Here is a 10819-nt window from a genome sequence, read left to right as displayed (position 1 = left end):
CCTGGGGTTCTTACCCCAGGACAAATCACACTGTCCATCAGAGACGGTCTCAGGGAGAGGCGATGTGTGTGTGGGGAGGACACATGTGAAGACCCAACTATCTTTCACCACTGTCACATATGTTGTACCAACGAGGAAGAGCAACAGGGTTGTCAAGCATATTGGATTTCAGGGATTTGAATGGGAAACCTGCAAACTTGCTTCCAGTATTACAGAGAATGTGTTATTTCCGTTCACAAGACCCACCTTCCATCTTTTCCCAAGATAAGGCCGCCTATATTTTCTCCTCACAGCCCAGCTGAGGACACACAATAGTGGCCATTTGTCCAAGACCTCCAAAGCCACTCATCCAGAGGAGCAGTGCCTTGCTGTGGGGACCACTTAACTTCAGCACACACCCTCAGCAGGGCCTGAGCACCCCAGGACTCCCCACCCCCCCTGTGTGTGCCGTGCAGGGCTGAGCTGAGCATCCCTGACATTCAGAATCCTCTCCTCTAGTCCCAGCTCCCTCGGGAACACGAATGACTAACCCATAATAAGTGCATTTATTCCCTAGCTCGAGGACAGCACATCCCAGATTCAGGGCATGCTCAAGTCGCTACTTATCTCTATCTGCTTAGATCTAGGAATACAAACATATCATTGAAATGTAAAATTTCTGAGCAGGGGAACAGCAGCCCGTGCCACAGGATCTCCACTGAGATTGCTGCAGAGGGGAAAAAAAAAAAGCCAAATTCAAACTAATGTCAGAAAGAAATAATTTTAAATAGAGCAACCTTCATCTTCATTTCATCTCATCTCGCTGATGTGATGCAGAAAAGGCCTTTTATGAGAGAGGGATGATTCTAAAATTTTTGAAGGTTCATTTCAAAGGCTTTTTAACTGATTATCCAGAGCATTCCTTTGGTACAAAAGCAAGCCAGAGTAATTTTTTCATCTCTTGAGATTACCATTCCCATTTGGACTACTCAGAAATACATTCCTCACATAGCACTTCCTTTCCACTCCTAGGTCCCTCACAGGAATGCAGAGACATGCAAATTAATTTGCAGACCAAAAAATATCCAGATTTTGAACTGAGTAAGAAATTCTAGATTGGTTCATTTAAAATATTCCTAAGGAACGAGGCAGCTCACTCATCTAAATATTGAGAAATTGTTAATTAGTTGGTCACACTGATTAAACTCAGTGGAAGATTCTTGCTCTCTTCAGCTGAACAACATCACAACTCTGTTAACAGAAGTTATAAGCAAAAACAAAAACATATAATCTGGTATTTTCTGTACTTTCTTTACCTACAGCATGTTCTGTTAACTTGTCCCAGCTATTGTCTGCTTTAATACAAATAGGGGAGAAGGCTCTCCTGGTCTTACAGGACATGCACAGCTTTTAGGTGAAGGTTCCTGCCTTATCACATTTTCTGTGTGCCCAACACAAGTCCTTCAACGTCTCAGTTTCAGTTCCTTAACTTGTGCAAGGTCCCAGACAGCATCTTGGTTTATCTTTGAGGTGCAGGTAACTGGGGAAAAAAATGAGGCATCCAGCTACTACAGCAATGGAAACTAGTGATGTTCATTGAAGAGACAGAAGTGTAGAGCTCCCCTTCAATTCACTTTGACTCCTGAAGGAACCAATCTCTCCAGAAAAAAATCTTACAGTGTCTTGAAATGCCAGAGTCTGTAAAGCCTGGCTATTAATTAAACTATCAAAGTGCTGTTTCTCTGCTCCAATAGGGAGGTAAATAATGCTCGAGGAACCTCCTGTGAGTAGCAGCATTTTTTTTTAATCTCCATCATTTTGTCTCTCAGCAGTCCAGTATCATTTGTTCCTTTTTACCTTTCACTAATTTCTGGCAATATGAAGGCAAATTGTCCATATTCTTTCTTTACTGATGACATAGACTTCAGAAATCGCCCAGCTTGAATGTCACATTTTATTTTTTTTTCAGAGAGTTCATAATTTAAAAAGAGTTTGTCTGTTTTTCTTTTTGCACAGATATCTGTAAACACAGTACCAGTTCCTGAAAAGGACACTATTTCATAGAACTTTCCTGTTTAAAGGAATCACATTATCTTTAAAAATTATTTATCACCCAGGACTCAAATATACCTCAAAACATGTGGTGAACATACAGTTCATCTATGCCATAGCAAATGATGTGATAATTAAAAAAACCCCTGTATTTAGCTTAGTAAACTACATCTACCTTCCTGTCAGAAAATGGAGTAGAGTTGGGAGAAGAGAATTGGCAGGAGGGTGGATTTTTTTTGTTTCTGGCCACCCTACACTACATAAAAGTTTGGCATGCAACACATTCCATGGGAACATCACCAGCAAAACACACAGACATCAGTCAGGAATATTTTTTGAGAGGATAGCACATAAAATGAGACAGGCTCAGAGAAAGGGGTAATGAGGAATTGACCATTGTTCTGAAGTATCTGCTTGGGAACTATATAAATCCTCTTCATTGATCCATGTATTACAATGACAATTCCTACTCAAAAATTCAAGTAATTTATAGTCTCATAGATCTGCTTTAAGCTTATTGCATATTTTTACAGAACAAGAACTGAAGGTCCTTTTTTCTTAACTCTCAAGAAGAATTAGTTTAGCAAGAGACTGGATATTTTACTTCTTATCTTCACCTGCTGTGGTTTTGATTCTAATGCCCTTCTTTACTCACTCTTAGTAATGTGTTCAGTATTACTTTGAGAGAGGAAAATAGTCCTACTCTGGTCCCCTGATGATTCAGAAAAACACTTTCTGATATACCTGAACTCCTTTAGGTTACATCTAAAAAGATAATTCCAGGAATGCAACCCAGGCTTAGCCCATGTACAGACCTTCCTCATACACTGGTTTTCACGGAAAGACATTCCAGACTCACAGGGGGAAGAAAGCCACTACAAATTTTGGACTTGCTTAGAACTTGTACCAGCAGGAGAGGAGGGCTCAGGAGCTTTCCTCCAAACTCATTTTTTCTAAGATTCTTTGGAAAATAATAATGCTCTCTGGCACCAGGACTCAGTGATGTTCCCTGCCTGCAGACAGCTGTGCAGTGTAGATCCAATTCCCAGCTCAGTCAGTATTGTCCACACTGTCTGTGTCACAGGGAAGGATTCATTGGCAATCAAATTCAGCCTTAAACTTGTCACTTCAAGAAAAAGCTGGAGTTATCCACCTCTCTTTTAGCATCAATACTCATATCATCAGGATCACTGCAGTCCTCTCCCTAATACACGTGCAAATCAGTGGTGATGCACAAAGCCATCTGCACTAGAAAACAGTCTATAAAAAATAAAATTTTTTTCCTTTATTGTTGTAAAATTCTACCAAATTGGATGAAAATAATTTCTTTCTCTAATGCTGTTTCTAAAAGTTGACCAGTCAGAATTGTTCCTCTTTTAAAAAAAGAGCACATCACATACCATCCCCTCAGTTTGCAACAGGCAAAGGATCTGTATAAATATCATCAAATCAAAGAGATGAAATACTGCAGCATCAGGAAGAACTCCTGTAAGACGTCTGATTGTCTTTCACCTCTGGGTGAAAGGCAATCTGAAATATGAAATTCTATTTAGGACATGGTGAGATCGTCAGACATCCATTATTGCTCAGATCATGTGACTCTGATGATGGTTTCCTTTATATCAGGAAAAAATAAAGTTGTTTGTGTTGCAGAAAAGAGCAGTGAAGAAAATAACATGAGTAGATGTCTAAGTTTTCTAAGAGTTATCTCACAAGAATAGAAATGCTTGAGAACTGTATAAACGGGCCCATCAGTCCTGTTTATAAAAACTGCATGTCAGGGATTTAAATGTGCGTGTTTGCAGAATCTTTTTCAAAATGTTGATAATTTCTTTGTCATTCTCTCTCATCCTCCGCACATATACTCTGTCTCATATTTAGAGTACATTTTAGAGAAAAAAAAAATCTGGTTTTTATTCTCATTTATGCTGCTTTTTGCTCTGCTCCTCATCCCAGAAATCGCTACATTCCCGGTCTGGTTTGGGGTTTGCTGCACACACACTAAAAACAGTTATACCCACACTCAGGCTGCAACACAGGGATTGGATTATAAGTGACACCTTATGTTTTAGCTGCTCATTCACTTTCAACTCTAGTGCATTATTGGAACTCTTACCAGCTGACTGGGACAATTCTGAACATTTTCAGCTTGCACTGCACGGCACAATTGTAAAACCACTGGGTGCAGGCAGGAAAGGCACAGTGATGTATGAGACTGCCAGAGGAATGGCACCAGCCTGCGAGTTTGGAGCTCATTCTCTGTGCCTGTGTCCTCAGAGAAAATCACTGCAGTGCACAGGGCCACTTTTTGTGGGTTTAAGTGTTAATTAAATGGTAAATAGGTCTCACTCTGGTTCCCTGCACAGGGGAAGTTTCTCCCCTTTGAGCTGGGTGAACTATTCACAGCAGTAATTTTATTTTTCTTTTCTTCAGCTATATCCCCTTTTCATTATTAGCCCTTGAACACTTCTGGAAACCTGTCTGAATGTTTCACATGAAGCATCAAGCGCTATGAGCACAAGCGACATTTTATAAACACTTCCAAGTATCCATAAATTGAATTTCAGCTTTTAAGGATATATTTTAGGTAAATATAAAAATTGTTGCTACGCGCTTACCTGATCAGGAATTAGGTTAGATCAAGATGAATTGTATTACATCTGACTTAGTACCTTGCTGAGTTTTTTGTGCTTCACCTACCACCTAAAAGCAATCAGAAACAAAAGGCCAAACAAAATTACGGAGATTAACCCTTCTGAGTCTACAGCCCTCCCACCTGGAGCAGCTGGCACTGGGTGGGACCAGGCAGTGGGACCTGCTGCATCACTCAGCAGTGAATTCCTTACTCCCAGAAATCTCCACAATAGCACAGAGTATCCTGAGCTGGAAGGGACCCACAAGGATCATCCAGTCCAACTCCTGGCCCTGCACAGACACCCCAACAATCCCACCCTGTCCCTCAGAGTGTTGTCCAAACCCTCCTGGAGCTCTGGCAGCCTTGGGGCTGTGCCCACTGCCCTGGGGAGCCTGGGCAGTGCCCAACCACCCTCTGGGGGAAGAACCTTTTCCTGAGATCCAACCTGACCCTGCCCTGACACAGCTCCAGCCACACCCTCCAGTCCTGTTCCTGCTCACGCAGAGCAGAGATGGACCTGCCCCACTTTCTCCTCTACTTCAGGTGACTGTAACAAAAGGGTTGTTCAGTCCCCACCAGAGGTTTTGTGATCAGACCCACTCCCTGAAGTGCTTATTCATTTTCTTATCCAACATGAAAACAAAAACGTAGGATGAGGAATCATTTAACAGCATCCCACTAAAACCTGGAGCACAATCAGTGTCTTCCCAACAACTTTTCTTACGCCCTATAAACCTCCTGTTCACTCTGAAGTTCTTACTGGATGTTTTACACACCACAACTTGTAACAAATTATATATCCAAGCTCTCCAAGAGGAGACTACAGGGGACTACAGTTCCCCTGATTGCTTGCTGAGAACTAAATTGATATCAGGCCATCAAGTTTCATGATCCACATGAAAAGATCACTTGCAGAAATAATGTGTGTTCTCTTAAGACAAATTATATTCCTATGACTGTCATAGTATTTGTTAGCACAAGCATGTGTATTTTTTAGCACAAAAAAGTTACCAAAGTACATCGAAGATATGACTGAAATAAAATTCTGCAGCCACTCTTCAAGATTTCATAAAGAGAAACAGTAATTTTCACTTTGCAAAAGACTTGTATGTTGTATTGGTACATATAATCAGGCTTGAAGGATGTAGGAGGAACCCGAGAATGTTCAACAGCAGAAACACGATTTTCACTGTAAAATGTAACTTTCTATGAAAAAAAGCTTAACTGAGCTGCCATTTTATTATTTTCTGAGTGGATAATATGGATTTTATCCATGTACCCTGTTCCACAATGTAAACATTTAGTGTAACATTACTTGGGGCTAAATCTAAACCCTTTAGTGATGCAAAGCTCACTGTCAGACATGGATTTCAGTGCAATTTGGGGATTATTAGAATCCATATGTAGGAAATTAAAATCAAAATTAAAACTAGACAGTCATTCAGAAAATTTAAGAAAAAATATATTTTTTTAAAAATTTTAAATGTCTTTACTTTTTTCTTTGTGTTCTCAACTAGAGTTGAGAAAACTCTTCACAATAATATGTGCCCATTTGCCCATCATGGTGACATAAGGGGAAGTATATCCTCAAAATTATTAGATTCTGTTTGTTTCATGTTGGGGTTGAAAATAACCCCTCTCACCTAAATCCTTCATGCATTTTTAAGGGATAAAATATATTCTGAAACAGAAATGGTGAGAAAACTTAAAAAATAGTTATTAAGGCAATTGCAGGTTTGTAAGATAACACTTTTCTTGCCTCTCTGATATAATCACGCTGCCTGAAAGGAAATGGTTCTCTCTAGAGAGAGTCAAAAAAACTCTCAAAGAAACTGCCACATGGACAAGAGTAGACAGAATGCTAAACTACATTAATTAACTAATTAATTAAGCCAAAAGCATTCATGAGGATGGGACAGAGAGAAGATAGTAATGTATTTTTCTGCTCTGTTCAGATATAATAATAATAATGGGCTGAAAATTTCCTGTTTGTTTTGTAATTTATATTAAAAAAGCAGCAGCAGACATTTATGACAGACTAAAATAAAGCCCCTTTGTCATCGACTCTCGCTTTTATTTACGGAAGAAATATTATATACAATAAAATAAATGGCTGTTGTTTCATGTGATGTAAGAGGGTTGGAAAATATCCATTAAAACCCTACAGCATTTGATGATTCATCCTTGACCTTTTTCTGCAAGGATTAATTGTATCTCAAGCTCTGTGTTGCACTGACATTTTACCTAACAATGCCCTGCCTTTATTTGGTATAACAGGTTATATTGGGCTGCTACAGCTTGAAGCAGTTCACACCTGGAACTGCAGAAATGGAAAGGAAGCCAATTTTGGCTGGAAGGCTGTAAAAGGAAGACAGTAAAATCTGTCTTGATACAAAGATTATGAAGGTACCTCTGTCCCTCTGGAGATGTCAGGCCACCTTCAGCATTTGCCATGGGACTTACCTGGCAGGAGACTGGGATAAACCTCTACAAAATAACCATGGGCTTCATTATTGCTACAACTGCCCTCGGTTGGGTGAAAGAGGAGGTCAGATGTATTGCCAAAATAATCTGTTACTTACCTCTAATCCATTTGCCCCAATCTCTCAGTTGAGACACTGGACCAAGACTTTGGTTCCAGCTCTAAATTCTATGAGTAACAAAACTCCATTCTTTCCATGCCCACAGGTTTGAGCCATGATATAATTTTTATAAAAACAAGAAACTTATTCCTCAACAATGTCTAAAGACACTGAGCTATTCCCTTGCATAGAAAACTCATACCAACACTGGCCTATCAGTGCATTTAAAAATGAGTCCAAAAGCAGTCCCATCTGTGGCTGGAAATGTGGTATTGTGGGAGTTTATTTTAAAGGTAATTCAACTGGTTTTGCATTGCTCTCAATTATATAAATAATATTTCAGTTAAAAAATGCACATCTTTTGTTTTCATATTCATTGGTAAAACTGCCAGCTTGTGAAATTTGGCAGAATGAACTGTGTCAATGTTGCCATCAGTGAATGTTCCATTAACAAAGAAAGAAATGACAAAAAGACCCCCTGCCAACCATAAGACCTGTTTTATAATTCAAAAACCAAGCTGTTATAAAAAGCAGGGAATTGACTTTTTTTGCTGTTAAGTAATTTAAAGGTAAAAAAATCAAGGCTAGACTTAGTTAACACAAAGACTCAAGTAAGATACAACATGGGGACCAGTCCCAGAATCATCCATCCTTTGCCATCAGTGCTACCTGCCTGCTGTCTTACTGGCTGCTTCTTCCAAACTTCACAAATCAGAGCATTTCCACAGGAGGAAAGAAAGAAATCTCTGTGTTTGTAAGTCCCATGGGATGAGTCTGCATATAGACTCTATATAGACATCCCTGGAAGTGTCCAGGGCCAGGTTGGATGGGGCTTGGAGCAACCTGGGACAGTGGAAGGTGTCCCTGCCCATGACAGGGGTGGAATGAGATGATCTCTAAGATCCCTTCCAATGCAAACCATGATTCTACAGGTATCTACCACAGGAAAGCTGGTCTGTGATCACCTGACAAATAGGAATTTGAGCTGTCACTATTAGACTTTAATTAGTTTTTTAGGAATGCACAGAAAAACAACAGGTGAGGGCACTGCTGCTCCCACACCAGAAGGGCTTTCTCCATTCATGGAATAAAAGAGGTAATCTCCACTCATCCCTTACCTGTCATCACACAGACCTTACTCAAGTAGGCACCAGAAACAGTGGAAGGAGAAGAAAGGGAATTTTGCAAATTATTGCTGTGAAGAGAAGGCTGAAATTTTCATTTTGTTTATTTCACTTGTTTAATTTCACAATGTGGGGGGTAGGAGATTTAAAAAAAAAAGGGAGGGATAGTTGTGTTGCAATGCTAATGAGCACATTTACAAGGCTCTGCCAGAAACTCTGTGCTTCAGCTTGCTTTCAATAGCCATTTTGGAAGATGTCTTAGTTGCAGTTGCACAAAAAACATTGTCAGGATTTTTATATTTTCTCATTTAGAATGCTACGACATTATTTGAAGAGGGTCTGGTTCTGCAGCACATAAGCCAGTATCAGTATTGTGTGATACAGCAGGAAGACTCATTTTGCAGTGTGATTACAAAACCCATCACTGTGAATTATACAGCAAGTTAAATTGGTTTCCATCTTCTGCAAAGCCAGAATATTATCTTGCACAAATAGTGTACAAATGTAGAAATAATACAAGTCCAGCTTATCTGAATGATAGAGCACAGAAAGCTTCCATTGCTCACTCCATCAGTACTTTCTATTTGCTGCTAATGACACGTGCTCTGTCTGAAAGCAAACTCTAACAACAGTCAACACACTCACTGTTTTTTCTTTTTCTTTTTTTTTGTTTTAAATTTTTATTTTTACTGAGGACATCCTACCACTGGTAAAAACTTTCCCAATCTGAAAAAGGATTTTCTGAGCAATAGAATCATTGAATTACAGAATGGTTTAGGTGGGAAGGGACCTTAAAACTCATCTCCTGCCACTAGCCCAGGTTGTTCCAAGCCCCGTCCAACCTGGCCTTGGACACTTCCAGGAATGGGGCAGCCACAGCTTCTCTGGGCAGCCTGTACCAGTGCTTCACCAGTCTGAGTAAAGAATTTCTCCCAACATCAAATCTATACCTACTCTGTTTCAGTTTGAAGTCATTCCCCCTTGTCCTGTCCCTCAGTTCCTGATGAACTTTTGAGGAACTTTTCACTTCTCTAGATCAGAAACGCTTCTGAATGTCTGCTGCTAGTGAGCAATTTTTCTATTATTTATACTCTATTAATTACAAAACACCATAATTAGCTTCAGACTTTTCAGCATAATTTAAAATACAGAAGCAGTCCTCTGGTATGAATAACTCAGGGTGTTCAGTCTTCCTTAGAGGAGGGAGAGTTTGGTGAACCTCGTTACCCTGCTTGTTTCCAGTCACTGAGCACACCAGCTGAAAAAGAGCTCTGTGGTCTTAATAAACCTGCTTCCTAATTTGATGTTCACAGCTCTGGATAGGGGGACTGGTGGAGAAAGGAGCAAGCAAAAGAAGAGAAACAACCAAACAGCTCCATTCAGACCAAAATTATATCCCAAGGAAATCACATACAGAAACAGGCTCCCTGCCAAGGCTTCCTCCAGCTGGACAGACCCTGGAGAAGCTTCCTAAGCCCCTTTATCCATTTCTAGAATTCCATGACCACACAGGCTGTAAAAAAGATTGCCACACACATCTGTAGGTAGATGCAACTGCATGGACATAGTGTAGCTGATTTATTTTTCTCTGTATATTAAAATCAGCAGATCCATCTCTAGCAGAGCTGTACAAATAGAGTTATTCCAAACAGACTATTTTGCAGACACTCTGTCTGTTCTCCAGACTGAGAATTGTTGCTGCTGTGCTGCGACAGAGCTGATGGGATTTGGAGTTGCCATAGTGTTAAATGTTTCTCCTGTGATCAGCAACTGCTGATTTAAATGAAAGTCTGGAGCCATTTTCTCTCCTGCATATTTCACAGTCATTTCAAAGTTATCACAGACAAAAAGGTATAATGATACCAGGTAAAAAATGCATTTAAATGAGCTTTTTGTGATCTGATTTCAAGGTCGTAGCACACAAACAGCACATGCTTTCAGTTGCAGCAAAGGACAGGAGATTATGAAGGCCTTTAGTCATCCCAGTTATAATTAGTAAACGTGTACACACATTCACTTCACAGGACTTGCATATTTAAAAGCCTGAGCTGAATTTTGTGCCTGTGACACGTCCAGGCCAAAAACTTAGAATTCCATCTCTGATGTGTGGGATGATTTACTTTAGCAGTTGTGACAAATGAGTGTGAGGCACAGCGAGGTGCAGGCAAGCCAGGGTCAATGGGACTGGGAGGCGCTTGGCACTTGTAAAAGATTTGGAGACTTTAATTCTCAGATTTATCAGTATTAATAATTCTAATTTAATGCATTTTCCTTGTCACTTACAATGAGTCAATCACTAATTAAATGTTGTTGAAAAGATGAATTACCATTTTACATGCTTTAAAGAGCGTCGCTTATACATCTAAATCTAGATGTGAAATGTAGAGTGATATGATCTAATCCCCCTAAATACCATCGTTATCCAAAAATAATTTTATACTGAATTC

Source organism: Neopelma chrysocephalum, unplaced genomic scaffold (genome assembly GCF_003984885.1).
Source record: "Neopelma chrysocephalum unplaced genomic scaffold, ASM398488v2 Primary Assembly neopelma1_127, whole genome shotgun sequence".
NCBI lineage: Eukaryota > Metazoa > Chordata > Aves > Passeriformes > Pipridae > Neopelma > Neopelma chrysocephalum.
This window is presented reverse-complemented; position numbering follows the sequence as displayed.